At 35.4% G+C, this 16,075-nt stretch overlaps 1 protein-coding gene across 3 annotated transcripts in view; it reads right to left on the bottom strand.

The window, feature by feature from the left end:
- Window positions 1-16,075, bottom strand: part of LOC138691592 (oocyte zinc finger protein XlCOF6-like) — a 145,855-nt gene that overhangs the window by 100,229 nt on the left and 29,551 nt on the right. For 2 of the 3 annotated variants that reach the window (XM_069813719.1, XM_069813717.1), the window contains exon 1: window positions 2,887-3,164. The exons of the other annotated variant lie outside the window; for it this stretch is intronic. The gene's annotated coding sequence lies outside the window, so the exon portion shown is untranslated. Of the gene's footprint in view, window positions 1-2,886; window positions 3,165-16,075 lie in introns of those variants that run through there. 3 annotated transcript variants of the gene reach the window in all.

Here is a 16,075-nt window from a genome sequence, read left to right on the forward strand (position 1 = left end):
AAATAACTTAATTCTGTCGTCGATTTGCTATAGGGGACACGTCCAAAATAACAGTGTTGGAAAATCGAAACAAAAAAATCATATCAGACTTAAAATATTAAAATGTTCATGGATCCTGAATGTATGTACCTATCCATAGTGATCTGATTAGAAAAAAATATATGAACATTCAATTTAACATATAGTTTTTGCGATTTTCCAACATTTATATATATATATATATATATATATATATATATATATATATCAGGGGCGTATTTTGCGGGCTACCAGTGGTAGCCCAAGGAAATTACAAAAGAAAAAAGTTTATAATATAACATAATGTAATAATTTTGTATTATTAGTTTTACCATAGTAATTAAAATTAAAGTAATTGTTAGATATATTTTGTGTAATAATAGGGTCAGCGGTAGCCCAAACCCTTTAACCAGTATATGCCACTGATAGATATATATATATATATATATATATATATATATATATATATATATATAGAGAGAGAGAGAGAGAGAGAGAGAGGTGGAGGGGAAGGGGGAGGGGGAGCGGGAGGGTGAAAGGGTGGGGGAGGGAGAGAGAGAGCACACTCATTGTTTACACAGTTGATCTGGATTCAACAACAACATAGTCCGATTGTATTAAACTGTCGTGAAGAGTGATCTGACCAGTTCCATGCAGGCTGCAATTGATTGGGCTCATTTTTTCTCTTGTCCCCCGTCATTTCCGAAAAATAAAAGCCAAAAGACTGTTTTCACCTTATAAAACTACTCCACAATCGAGAGCCACTATTTAAAAAACCGCGCTGTAGTGAAACTCCATAATTATCGAGTACTTGACAGGAGGTGTTATTCTTCGTTGAAATATTTATTTTATTGGGTTATTTTACGACGCTGTATCAACATCTAGGTTATTTAGCGTCTGAATGATATGAAGGTGATAATGCCAGTGAAATGTGTCCGGGGTCCAGCACCGAAAGTTACCCAGCATTTGCTCGGTTTGGGTTGAGGGAAAACCCCGGAAAAAAACCTCAACCAGGTAACTTGCCCCGACCGGGATTCGAACCCGGGCCACCTGGTTTCGCGGCCAGACGCGCTGACTGTTACTCCACAGGTGTGGACTCGTTGAAATATAATGCACCAAATTATTTCTGTAGTATGTGTAAGAGTCTTCCAATTTTAGGATTTTGTGAAGTGAACATGTTGGTTTACAAAATCTATGGTAATTCGGTAGAAAACGTTGATCAATATGGCAGACATCGGGGATTAGTGACAGACAGGTTAGGTTAGGTTTGGTTTGTTCTGGTTTTTGGTATGGTATGCCTACCAATAAACCTAAATGGAAGGCACACCAAAAACCTAAACAAACTAAACCTAACCTCTCACTGATCGCCGCTGATTCATTCATTCATTCATTCATTCATTCATTCATTCATTTATTTTATTCCATAGATCTTACATGAGCAATGAAGCTTTAAGATGTGGAACATGTCAACATTTTACAATATTACAATTACAATTTTTACAAATTTTTATAGTTTTACAATTTAGTAATTTTCTACAATTTTTACAATTTTGTACAATTTTTTTACATTTTTTTTTTACATTTTGGCGAGATGTAGTGAGATGAGATGAGGTCCGAGGATTCGCCAAAATATTACCCGGCATTTGCCTTTTCGGTGGTGGAAACCTCGGAAAAACCCAACCAGGTAATCAAATCAAAGGGGGTAATCAAATCAAAGGGGTTGATGCCAAGGACTCGCTATAGACCATCCGGCTTCAGTCGCACGGCTGGGGAAAACCTCATATAGACCTTCGGTGAAGGTTACTTATGAACCAGTCCTACAGAAAATTGTTATTATTCTTTATTATAGGTATAATACAATTGCTCGAAAAATCTAATTATGCTTTTGATGCGACTCTAGTCATAGTTTTAGCTCTTCGTAAACTACGCCATCAAGTGCATATATAAAACCGTTAGCCTTCTTTTATTAAGGCAGTGCTTTTGAATCCCGTTGTACTGGCATGCGTACAAGAACGACCTAAGCAAGGACCGCTAAAGTTTACCATTGCCAAAATGCCTAGGATTTATACAGCGAATAGAGATTATAAAGAATGGACACTGAGCGAATTTTCCTGTGTTTTGTTTCTCTGTGCGCCAGCGGCTAGTTCCACTTTCAAGCGCTAGAGGTAGTGTAATCGAGCATACGCGAAGATAATAATTGAAAATAGAATTAAGGCACAGGATCCAAACATCGCCTACCTTATTGCATAATCCAGTAACGCTTTGCTTCAAATAAATTCAAGTTAACAGCTTTTCCTTATTTGTCAGTGACAAACTAGTTGTAATAATAATATTTTATATTTCAGATATCATAAATTATATTATAAAATAATATAATACATTATAAAATTAAGTATCGATTTCGTTTAATATTTGTATATAATATAATATAGGTATATGGTTTTACTTCTCGTAAGAGTTTTGTTTTTCCATTTTCAACGCTATCAAATCATTACATATTTCAATTGTTGTTGGGGTCAACGTCTGAACTCTGGAGTCTAGACATTACAGTTAATGGAGGATGTATTATTTTATGGATCCAATTTATTTTATTTGAGTACATAATGTACCTAGATGTATTAATTGTATGTGTTATATTTCCGCTGTGTCGACTGCTAGCTGGTGTGATGTCAGCGCCAACTCTAGGGAGAAAGCAGAATCTGACGCTCTAGCTGGCTTGAAGGTCATTGAAATCGGTCCGGCTACATCAAAGGTACCGACGCGAAGTGTCCATTCTTTATAATCCATATTCGCTGATTTATACAGTAATGTGGAGTAATGGACTGGGAGAGTTGTATGGCCATCCAGCCCGCCCCAAATCCTACATACCTCACTTTTACACTAAAATCGTCGACGGGCGGATGCTCTACTTTGAATCAGTTTATATCGCTACATGCATTTCCGTATCTTGAAGACATTTTTAATCACATCACATATCTCATTCTACAACACAAATGCAAGAACACGACACCAAGTACCTCTTCCTTTCCTGTGACGTCACATTGGATAAAAAGAATTGCTGAGCTTCGCGACTGTCTTATTATTAAGCTACCACCTTATTAAATTAGACTCAGACTGTGACTAATACTCTCAGGTTGGGACACAGATCAAACCGTTGCTTACGGGATTACACAAGCTGGCGCATAGCACGATCGAGAGTAGGTCTCTGTGAGTCATGACAATTTCTGCCGCTAGGTTCGCCTCTCTGCCCTATAAAATGATGAATAGTACCATTACAAAGCATTGTGCATCGTGAAAATAGTTCGATTAATTGTGCATTACTGATTGAGTACGAATATTATAAATATCCCAAGCATATTACAGTGTTATTTGAAGTTTGTTCAGCTAAGTTATATTCGAAAATTGTCTGTGTTTTGCTATGTGAAGAACTCTGTACCAACAGGTCGTATCTTTATAGGTTAAGGTAAATGTCAAAGTTCTCTCATATAACAAGCAATGCTATGTTAAAAGTGGCGAATTGCATTTTCCGACTCTCGAATGATGTGACCCGAAATGTAAAATAATTTCATGCATTGTTTCACTTACCAAGCATTACTGATATAGGCCTAATGAAAATGTGAACGACGTGATGTAAACATTGAAGATAATGTTGTTAATGTTTTCCCTTTCTCTTTTAGAAAATACCGACAAAAGTAATTAATTATCTTCATGCTGTACTTATTAGGTAATTAATGTGTATTTGCCTGTATTTTAGACCTGTGTATTGTTACGTAATTATCAGTGACTTAGGTTAGAGAACTTAACAAGGTTAGTATGAGATTAGGTAATGCACCTCAAACTGGTAACTAATAATGGCTGCTGCGAAATAGGCTGAGGTGGTTATCGTGTGAAACTTATATCTAGAATATCTAGTATTATTATATACGGATACGTAAAGTTTTTTTTTTCTTTTGTTTTAGCATGTGTTTGTAATTTTGTGAGGTTATGTCTAGCCTAATTTCTTTTTATCATTACCAATACATTAATTTATTTTATATTCATTTCAGGTGTTACATCTATGGTGGCAACTCTACTTATGTTAGGATATGAAGTAACAGTATATATTCAACTTCATCATTTGCTAAAAATTAAAGAAAACTGTATGTCTTCGACTCATTCCATCGTCATTTCTTCTTATGTATGTGAACCACGTTCGTTCTAAAAGTGCTACATTAAATGAACATTATAGACAACGTGATGGAACAATTTACAAGTTACTGTTAAATTGCTCAACATTTTCAAGTGGTGCTATACCCATTGTTTCAAAATGTACATACATATTTTTACATTTCTATAAGAGGTGTCATAAATTATTTCAGCATATTTGTAAATTCTTCAAAATGAATTCTTCTAATTAATACCATAAAGTAATGAAATAATATAGCCTAGGCCTATATGTGATTTTATACTACCGGTGTTGATGTTGAGCTTGGTAAATTAATCCAATTTCACAGTGTTGTCTTTTGTATTGTGGTTCATAACAATTATAACAGTATGTACGTGGAAATGTTTTTAAAATAATAAATTCTAGCTCATGATTTTAAGTGGTCGTTTCAATGGGAGGTTATATTGGAAAGATGATCACAAATGGATAATTTACTGCAAGATACAAGAACTGAATATAAGTGAGTGTTCCGTTGAAAGTGAAAGTGAAAATTTCGTTTTACAAGAGCTAAGTAGGTGTAATATTTATTTTAGAAATTATTTAAAAGCTACAGAATATGAAGAATAGACCTGTAACCATAGAAATCAACTGTGAATGGTGAGTGGCCAGGTTTCATTCATAATTGAAAGGAAGTAAAAATTATTTTCTTCTTATCCTGTTTTCAATATTTAAATTTAAGCACCTTTCTCTTCCTTGTTATTTCGTGAGAGATTACTTCACACTATCACATAAGCTAAATTTTTTCTGTACAGATAATAAAAATTACATACGTAAGTAGGCTACTTGAATACTGACGATACAAACTTCATATACATACCTCATCAGGTATATTCAAGAAGACATCTAATGTACTGTAACCAGCACATGATTAAAATACTGATCAGATGTCCAACAGTTTCTTACTGCACTCTTCACTTCAAAAGTTTCGATGTCCAACAGTTTCTTACTGCACTCTTCACTTCAAAAGTTTGGCACATAGTTAATGAAAATCTTGATCAGGAAATCATTCATGAAAAAGTTAAATGTACACGTATAACATAGGGCATCCTCATTGTTACTTTTAAGTTTTAGGAATGTACGCTTATAACTGTATCACAATCTGAAATAATCATAATATTTATAACACGAGGGTCCTTGTAGATAGTCAGTTCCAGTGTTCTATATGTAATTAAGAAATGGCCCAGTTTATTGCACTTTCAGCACTTTTCTATTTAGGGGCTTCTGATTAAGTTTCCTAATCACTTCGTATTTACTGGAAATATCTTTGGCAATATTGTCCAGTAGTGGCTTCACAAGTTTTCCCAAAAGAAAGAGGGACATTTCCTCATCTTTACATGTGTCGCACTTCAGTTCTTGCGAAAATCTTGGCTTCAGAAAAGAAACTAGGCTTTTCAACAAAGCTTTTCTTGGCAAGTAGTGTACGGCTTCAATTACAAAATCATAGACAATCTGTACTAAACACCTGAAGAATGCATTAGGATATCTTAACCCACCTCGGTCTTGAAAATGAATTAAGCTAACTGCAGGGCCTTGATTTGCTGGTGATGATATTAGTTGTAAGCAGTTTTCACATGATGTTTGTTGTTCTGCTGCATGAACTAGATATCCTGCTATCATGGCTATTGTAACTGATGTCATGGTTACCTGAGATTCTGAAAAAAAGATAATTCTCATAATTATGAAAGACTACATTGTCATTTGTCATTGATACGATACATGTGTACCTGTGGCTCGCAGGTAAATGTGTTGTTAAATCATGTAGGCCTAAAGTAATTGTAAAGTAGTATGATATTACATTTTAAATTATATAATCAAGTATTACTCTCCCTGATACTATTCACAATATAAATATATGAGTGTATTCATTGTTAGGAACTGATATGTTGTGAATTTTGAAATAGCATTCAGTACCTGTTATAGGCTTTTGCAGTATCTGTAGAACGTGGAAAGGAATCCGATTAGTCATTTGTGTTATGTTGTTGTTTTGTTGCTTTTCTTCTCCCAATTGCTTCACCAGTACAGAGGAGCTGGCTTCCTTGCCTGTGTAATCCCTTATTTTCACATTCCCATTCCTGGATGCTGCTATGATTCCAGACTGAAGCGTGGATTCTAAAGCGTACATACATGATCTTGCGTCCATCATGTCATTGAATCCTCCTTTATGTCTTAGATGGCTAAAGAAGAGCTCAATGTCATCACTTGTAAAGTTCCTGGTAAGAATATAATGAAAACCAATATTTAACAAATATCTGATACATGTAACAGTGGACAGTGTTGTTATGACCAAAGCTTGATACGTTTCTTTCGTAAATCTTTTATTTTTGTCCGGGTTTCTTTGAATTGCTTCAATGTATGGCATGAATTCGTCTAATAACCAAGTCAGTCTTTCATCATCGATGTCCGTGAACATTAACTTGTTTGTTTCTCTGGAAGTAATTCCATGGGTAGTATTACAGATATCATGAATGTCATGCCATCTTTTAAAAATTTCTAGGAAATGTATTGTTTCCTTAAAACTGTCCTGGTCTCTTATTTCTTCTGGACACAGTGTTTCCAACGTTTGTAAGCCAGCAATTGATTGGGATGAAAATATCACTTTGGCCCTAGCAACATTCATTTTTTCCAAATTTGTGGGGTACAAAACTTTCCTAGATAATTTTCTTACAGGCTTAAGTATTAATCTTTTTTGTAAATGATATAGCTTCTTCATGTAATCTGCACTGATACTATTTCCATTCACTTCAAAATTTCTGTCCAGATGTTGTGATCGTACATTTTTAATAATGTGACTTGCATCGAAACTCAGAAATAGGCTTCTGTTGTCATCTACTGGATGTTGAATTTCATGTGTAAGTTGTCCCTTCTTACCACATAGATGTTGGAACATGGCAACATTAACCTGGCAGTTATCCGTCACAATTCTAATTACTTTAAATCCAATATCTTCCACTACTTTTAGGGCTTCCATAGTCAATTTTGCCAACTCATCTCCGGTTAAATTGTGTGTAAAATAAAATGACACTGGTATTCTGTACTTTGTAGACAGACCCTTGAACAGAATGCACAGCAATTTATTGGCCAGCTTATTTTCAATCCCAATAGCATTTTTCTCAGTGTCTGTCATTCCTATCAACATATCCAAATTTCTGTCATACATCAATTTCGGTTTAATACTCATTTCGTCAATAATGAGAGATCCAACTTTTTCATTTTCGTGCTCCAAGGACTTTTCCTCTGCCAATTAGCCGAGCCTTTATCAAAGAGGTGACACCTGTTTCTCCTTTTGAGTGACCAATATAAGTTTTTAATGTCTTTTGATGGGGTAAGTGTAAAATACCCAAGTTTCTTAGTAATCTATAGCCGGTAGATGACCTGTTAGATAGCAATATGCAGATTTTCAGTGTGTTTTCATGAAATTTACACTTTTGTTTTCCGAAAGCCTGAATTTGTTCAGTCAAAAAGCTTGCTTTCAAACTACCTTCTTTAGCAGCTTCTATTATTTTGGTAAGTTGCTTTTCAATTCCTTGTTCTTCCTTCTCGTTTTGTTTCTGTAAACTCCAGAGCTTGCTTTTTAAATTACATATTGTCTGTCTTAGTTTTCCAATAAGCTGATTTTGTTTCCGAATTGTCCTAGTAATTTTTTTACGTTGTAATGTAATGGCTTTGGGAATTTTTTTACTTTCAATTGAGCACTGTGTGGCTATAGTTTTTTTATGTGCTTCATAGATTTCTTCAATTGAAACATTTGCTTCATTGAAAGCTGATGTACTATGTTCAACATTGGGTTTATTTTTCTTAGCAGGATGGATGTTATTCACCACTTCTGTTATCCTTCTTTTGTTGCGTCTACTTATGTTTGAAACATTTTGTTTATGTTTTGGAAAATCATCAAAGACGGATGGTACCACATTAGGAAGCAAACGTTTAAATGTTGTGCTAATGCTAAAATCAGCTTCTTTGAAATGTCTGCTGCAGACACGCGATTTCTTGTTTGGCGTCCAAAGAGTCCTTGGTTTGCCCCCTTCGCGAGAAATGGCTACACACCACTTCTTTCTTAGTCCTTCATCTTGTGGAAAACAATGAAACGAAAAATCACATTCTTTATTCTGGTTCGATTTGCACAATGGCACACAGCAGTAAACCATTTCAATCACACAAATTACAGGCTAACTTCCTAATTTAATAAATGCTAATTCAAAATATATTTACACGCACTAAAATACTACAGCGTTTACTATTACTATGCTCAATAGATTAATCAGTAGGCCTATAGAAATGTTTTCACCACTGCAAGAAAAAAATCGCGCAATAATTATACTTCTCAGTTATTGTGACGTCCGTATTTTTTTAAAAAGAGAGGGAAAAGTTAGGCCTTCTTGCAAATGCATAATTATGAATTCAAGGAAATTAAAGATAATGCAGTACCTTAATTAGTTGCAATATCTTATTTAATAACAATATTAATAATATTAGGTGAAAAGGGTAGGCTATAGTGCGTATATGTAAGATGTCAAGTTAATTTATTTCCGGAAATGTTTGGTGTATGAACTGAAGTACAGAGCAGACAGTCCCTCAGTTTATATGTAATATGTTTTAATATCAAGAATGACAGCCTTTTATTGTAATATAATTGAGGAGTAGAAGTTTGGAAATTACGTCTATTGTCCATAAAATATTGTACGAAGCATTTAATAAGCAATGGTGAGCCCTTTAAATGTCCCAAATGTCAATGTCTTTTAAGTGTTCTGCTATGAATATATAGGGCAGAACAGCGCTCCGAGCGGCGGAATTGGCATTACGAGGGAACCACTTCAGACTCGTTTTTCAAGCTCTATGCGCCAGCTTGTATAATCTCGTAAGCAGCGGATCAAACACAGGTTAGAGATTTCTGCTCACGGCAGCCTTGATTCCCTTGCTTGTTTGTTGTGCATTTTAAAAAGTAAGTGAAATTTAATATTGTCAATGACAATTTATGTTATGAGCGGAAGCTGAAGGATTGGAATCCGCTTTTAGTTTCATGTTTGCTTTATTATAGTTACAAAATGTACATACGACATTACAAGTTTCAGTATTCGGTATTATAGTTATTCTGTTATATAATGATAGTTTGGGATTGCGCACACTGTGCATAAATACGGGTATTCTATCTCTTGTATTGTTTCCTTGATAGATATGATAAGTCTTCTACACTCGAGAATGTGGTATCTCCCGCACTGGACCACACACAGTTCACAAATACACTTTTCGCTTGGGGAGTGGTATCCCTTGGTTGCACACACTCTGTGATGATATCCGTGCGTCGCTAGCCCTGTGGTCAGCCATCTTGTGTCGTAGCCGGCATTTGTCCACTTTGTCCACTGTATCATAGCATTCGTTGTGTAGAAATCCTCTGTGATCTCTTCCGTTTCTGTCTTCTTTCTTCCACTACTGTCTTGTAGCTCTCAGTGGCTTGTAGCAGCATCCTCAGTCTTAAGTCGTCCAGAAAGAAAGTTTCCCGTGCTAACTCGTATGCATACCTTGACAATGAGTATTTGGTGAGTCCGAGTGCCCTTTTCAAGAATCTTGATTTTATACTTTCCAGATCTCTCAGCTGTTTTTCCAGACCATATGTGCAGGTAGGCCAGATTTTAGCTTCAAAGAGCTTCATCGCTGAGCTAACGGACATATCTAAGAGATTTCCAATACTTTTGATGCTCCTTATTGCGGCTATTTGCCTTTCTTTTAAGTGCACAGCGAATGTCGTCCCTGTTGTTTGTATGGTTACTCCCAAATATTTGAAGGCACTCTTTTGGTTCACTATTTTCCCATTACACATTATTTTCTCTCTCTCCATAACTCTTCCTTCCCTTCTAAATTCTAGAAGGTCGGTCTTATCTTCGTTTATTTTCATTTTCTGCCGTCCACTTCCCTAGCATATCCGTGGCTTTCTGGAGAACCTCAACATTCTCTGATGCTAGTGCCATGTCATTAGCGCATATGTATATTCTTTATATTGTTGATATTCTATTATATAGGCATTACTTCTGTATCCAGGGTTGCCAGATTTTACATCTACCAGAGAGGTACATCCTTTTTCCATCATATACAGTACTTACGTTTTAAATAGTGATATGAATATGGGCAAAGTTGACATTTTCATGACTGTACAAAGAAAAAAAAAAACGAAATTATCTCCATATGTTCAGGTGAAGAAACTAAAATAAATATCAGAATTGCAATTTTAATTTAAAAACATTGTGGATATATGTTTCCAAGTACAAAACAATATTTATCTGGCTGTAAGTTAAATCACGTTTCTCTGGCGTCTTTCTGAGGGGCTTGTGGTAATATATTATGCCAAATTATTAACTTAACTAATACTATAATAGTTGTGTCTCATAGATTTCCCCAGCTGTTTACTATTAATTGTAAAGCACAAATTAAAAAAATGGCATCACATGTGACAAAATATTTAAATTTCAATGTTGGCCTAGATATTTATCAATGGACTTTGCATTTTCAAGAAGCTTTTTCCTATGTAAAGATTGATTTTTGGTCCTATAGAATTTATCTCTTATGGTAACAAAGGCTTTTTTCGTCCACACCTGTGGAGTAACGGTTAGCGCGTCTGGCCGCGAAACAAGGTGGCCCGGGTTCGATTCCCGGTGGGGGCAAGTTACCTGGTTGAGGTTTTTCCGGGGTTTTCCCTCAGCCCAATATGAGCAAATGCTGGGTAACTTTCGGTGCTTCATTTCATTCAGACGCTAAATAACCTAAGATGTTGATAAAGCGTCGTAAAATAACCTACTAAAAAAAAAACAAAAGCTTTTTCCATTCTCTGTGCCATGCATTTCTGATGAACGTCTCTTTTCAAATGTTTAGAAATATATTCACCACATAATTCGCTGTCACAAACCTTACACTTGCCAAACTGTTCTTTTTCCAATGTGCAAACCTATATTGTTGAGAAACTTATTTTTTATATATCATAGGCCTAGAAGAAAATAGAACTACTAGATAACGATAAAATTATACAAGTGATATTAATTTTCTAAAGGGGGGACTTTTTTTGCATTCTGCCTCGAATCGAAGCAGGACTCTGGATTTTTATATGAAAATCGGGACATCTGGCAGTCCTGTCTGTATCCTATCATAGAACTCAATGGAGGAAGATAATCAAGAACGCGACAACAAGAAAAAGACAATTGGATCTTTAAAGAAAGACTGGGAACCAACTCAACTGCTGCTGGTGCTGCTGCTAGACCAAATTACATTTCCTTCCATAGTCCTTACATTAGGATTGAAGCTTTAAGATATGGGATAAAATTCTGAACACGATTACCTCGGTTATGCCCATCTTGACGGCGATCTGATTATCATTTACCACATGATTGTACCCTATAGCTTTGAACACATTCTTTCTAGGCTTAGAATTTACATAATACATGTTATTACCAATTGCCGTCCGCATCTACTTTTATATCAGATATGATAAGGTCTGCAGTCTCTAGAATCCCGAAAAAACAGGAGGAGAGGAGAAAGAAGTGGTCCACAGGATCCTAGCATTGTTGTCTGTGTTATTACTAAAAGAAGGCTACCGAAAATATGTCACTGAACATTTAAACACAGATATGGGAGAACATGGGTCATGTTAAAAAAAATATATATATATATATATATATATATATATATATATTATTTCGTTATAAATTTTTCTATTTTGAATACGCTCAAAATTTTTGTTTCAGAGGCAAGAAGTATCAATAAACTAACAATTCCGTATCAAACTAGTTAACATTAATTGAAGCTTTGTGTGAAAAAAATTGCACTCTTATAATTTGCATGTGTTTCATAGTGCCCCATACCATGGGGTAGGTTCAAACACGGTTAAGTCCACCTTGAAACAGAATGCTAATAGTATGACAATAACACTGAGGACCATGAAAAAACATTGTTATTAGTTGTGAAACTTGGACTCTCACTTTGAGAGAGGAACAGATATTAAGGGTGTTTGAGAATAAGGTTCTTAGGAAAATATTTGGGACTAAGAGGGATGAAGTTAAAGGAGAATGGAGAAAATTACACAACGCAGAACTACACGCAATGTATTCTTCACCTGACGTAATTAGGAACATTAAATCCAGATGTTTGAAATGGGCAGGACATGTAACACGTATGGGCGAATCCAGAAATGCATATAGAGTGTTAGTTGGGAGACCGGAGGGAAAAAGACCTTTGGGGAGGCTGAGACGTAGATGGGAGGATAATATTAAAATGGATATGAGGGAGATGGGATATGATGATTGAGAGTGGATTAATCTTGCACAGGATAAGAACCGATGGCGGGCTTATGTTTGGGCGGCAATGAACCTGCAGGTTCCTTAAAAGCCATTTCTAAGTAAGTATTAGTTGAACATCCATTACAATTAAATATACTACAAATATAAGCAAAATTGTCACACTTCAGTGATTCCTTAACGAATGTTGTAACTTGATAGTTTAATTTCAAAGGAAATAAATGACTGCTGCCGTTTTGTTTTGCCCAGCATAGTGGGTTGTGGCAAAATAAACACTATTTGCTGTTTTCCTACCACTGATTGATCTGGAACTGCAGGAAAAGTAAATTTCAAATTTTACACTTTTTCTTAAAGAGTTTACTTCGTCATCTATCATCACTTTCACAACCTGCCTGATATAATAAATTGTTGAGGCAACTCCTTCTTCAGTCATAAATTTCACTAACGCAAAGTCACCTTTTACAGAATCCCCATTAAAATTCATGGGAGAGATTGGATCAGAATCAGCTCAATCTACATCCTCATCAGATGAACGGTGATCTTCTGATTGAAATTCATCACATTCTCAGTCGCTGTTTTTCATACTTTTTTCATCAGAGGTCTTTTATTCATTTTTTTTTTTTTCCTGAGGATTTTGGTTCTTCTTTATGTCCTCATTTGCCATTTTGTCAGGTGTATCGGTGATGATGGCACTTCTTACTCTACGTCTTTTTGATGCTGCAGGTCTTCTTTCTTGTGCCTTTGGGAAAGGTCGAATATCTTCAGGGGAGACAACTGCATGATAGGTTTGGAAGTAAATCCCGAAAAGACAAAGTATATGATTATGTCTCGTGACGAGAATATTGTTTGCAATGGAAATATAAAAATTGGAAATTTATCCTTTGAAGAGGTGGAAAAATTCAAATATCTGGGAGCAACAGTAACAAATATAAATGATACTCGGGAGGAAATTAAACACACAATAAATATGGGAAATGCCTGTTATTATTCGGTTGAGAAGCTTTTATCATCCAGTCTGCTGTCAAAAAAATCTGAACGTTAGAATTTATAAAACAGTTATTACTACCGGTTGTTCTTTATGGTTGTGAAACTTGGACTCTCACTTTGAGAGAGGAATATAGGTTAAGGGTGTTTGAGAATAAAGTACTTCAGAAAATATTCGGGGCTAAGAGGGATGAAGTTACAGGAAAATGGAGAAAGTTACACAACACAGAACTGCATGCATTGTATTGTTCACCTGACATAATTAGGAACATTAAATCCAGACGTTTGGAATGGGCAGTGCATGTAGCACGTATGGGCGAATCTAGAAATGCATATAGAGTGTTAGTTGGGAAGCCGGAGGGAAAAAGACCTTTAGGGAGGCCGAGATGTAGATGGAAAGATAATATTAAAATGGATTTGAGGGAGGGATATGATGATAGAGACTGGATTAATCTTGCTCAGGATAGGGATGTATGGCGGGCTTATGTGAGGGCGGCAATGAACCTCCGGGTTCCTTAAAAGCCAGTAAATAAGTAAGTAAGACAACTGCATGATCGCTCATCTTTTGTTTCTCGATGTTTTTGGAACTCTGTTTTCCTGCTCTTGTTTTCGAATGTCCTTATCAAAATCTGTAGGAGGAGCAGGAGGGAGTCTGTTTGTCACTTCAATTGGAAGAAAATCAACATCACTAAAGACATCAGGATCATATGGAAATATTCCGCTTTCCTTAAATCCATTCATATTTTCTGGGGTCATTCCTCTGCTATGGGCAATTCCAACACAGACTGCTACATCGTAGATGATTACTGGGGTCCCTGATTTCTTAAGAACTGCAGCATTCAAAGCAGAATAGTAATGTGACTTAAGGGGTTAGGTACAGCTTACAGCAATAAATTTTTCGATATATTCAACATTTTTTTTCTCCATTACTGTATCTTGTACAATAATTAAAATTGGTATGTGTAAAACACTATCCTTCTGCTGTATGAAAAAAAATATTTTTACGATTAAGAAAAAATATTTATATAAGTATTTCCATCATAACTCATAAACTTGTTAACTTTTTCATGTTCTCTCTCTTTTATTTTTTGCTGAAACTCATGTTTACAATATCATGCTCTTTCAACTACATTCCTTAATAAACAATTTTTTTTTTTTCATTTTGTGTTAGATATTTGACCATTTTTTTAAATTAATTCATTTTTTATCAGACAATCTATCAAAGGTAGAGAAGTGATTTTCCATCATATTGCATATATGATATGCATAAATACAAACAAAAAATTTCATCACATAATGTTGGATATTTTTTTAGTTATGAGGGAAACACTTTCTCACTGCACAGTGAACTTTGAATTTTGAAAAAATTATATAAATAATGCTTTTTAAATCGTAAAAATATGTTTATCATATAGCAGAAGGAGAGTCTTTTACACATATTAATTTTCATTATTCTACAAGATAGAGTAATGGAGGAAAAAAACGTTGAATATTTCCAAAATTTTACTTCTTTAAGCTGTACCTAACCCCTTAAATGAAAAGAACACCGACACATCCAAAAGGTGAAGTCTCGCTAAACAATGTGGTGGTATTGTGAGAATGGTTACTCCACTTCTTTTAGCAAGGTCAACTGCTTCCACTGAGAGATGGCTCTCATGATTGTCATAGATGACCAGTGCAAGGTTCTCTGGAGTTGTGCCAGAATGTTTAACAACATGTCTAATAACCTCTGTAAATAAATTAGTTGTCATCCAACCTGATTTTGAGGCCAAACCAAAGGATCTGTCAGGAGCACCAAGAAGCATGTTTTCCTTGAAGTGCACCCTGGGGAATATCAGCACTGGTGGAAGTGCCACACCAACTGCAGCAACATGTTGTTACGAGAACACTACGTTCGCCACTGGTAACTTGGCTAACTCTCTTTTTCCCTATTTGAGCAATGATACGTGGTAGACTGTCGGGAACAGTTTTTGTACCAGTTTTATCTAAATTAAAAACTCTTGTCCCATTTGCAAAATCTGGGTTTCGTTCATAGCATTTCCATAAATGATCAAAAAACACCTTTACGTTGATTTTGTTGAATGTAGTCGCTCTACTTAGGCTGCATGATTCAGGTTTCCGAATGCTCAGTTCGGGATGTCGCTTCAGGAAGTAATATAACCAATCCAATCCAGCCATCTCGTCGTCTTTCCACTGAAATAATATTTTTTGAAGCAATTTGATATGCCAATTTACGGCACTCTTTTGCTGTGGTATCATAGGCTCTATCAATTGACTGTTGAAGGTACTTGACTAATAATTCTTCAATATGGTCTGGAATAACCCTTCTCGTATCATATTTAGGTTTCAGTTTCGCCGTAGGATCCAATTCAAATTTCTTAACACAACAGTAAAGAGTAGCATATGAAATACCATGTGCAGCTGTAGCTTCTCTCAATGTTTTCCCTTCTGATTTCACTTGACTTACAGCATTTCACATTTGCTCTTCAGAAAAGTTTCTGTTATTTGTTTTTCTTTTTCTATTCCTTTCAATGTTTAATCTAAAAATACAAAATAAATGTAACTTACAGGCCTATTTTTACCATGCTGAGCT

Source organism: Periplaneta americana, chromosome 16 (assembly GCF_040183065.1).
Source record: "Periplaneta americana isolate PAMFEO1 chromosome 16, P.americana_PAMFEO1_priV1, whole genome shotgun sequence".
Lineage (NCBI taxonomy): Eukaryota > Metazoa > Arthropoda > Insecta > Blattodea > Blattidae > Periplaneta > Periplaneta americana.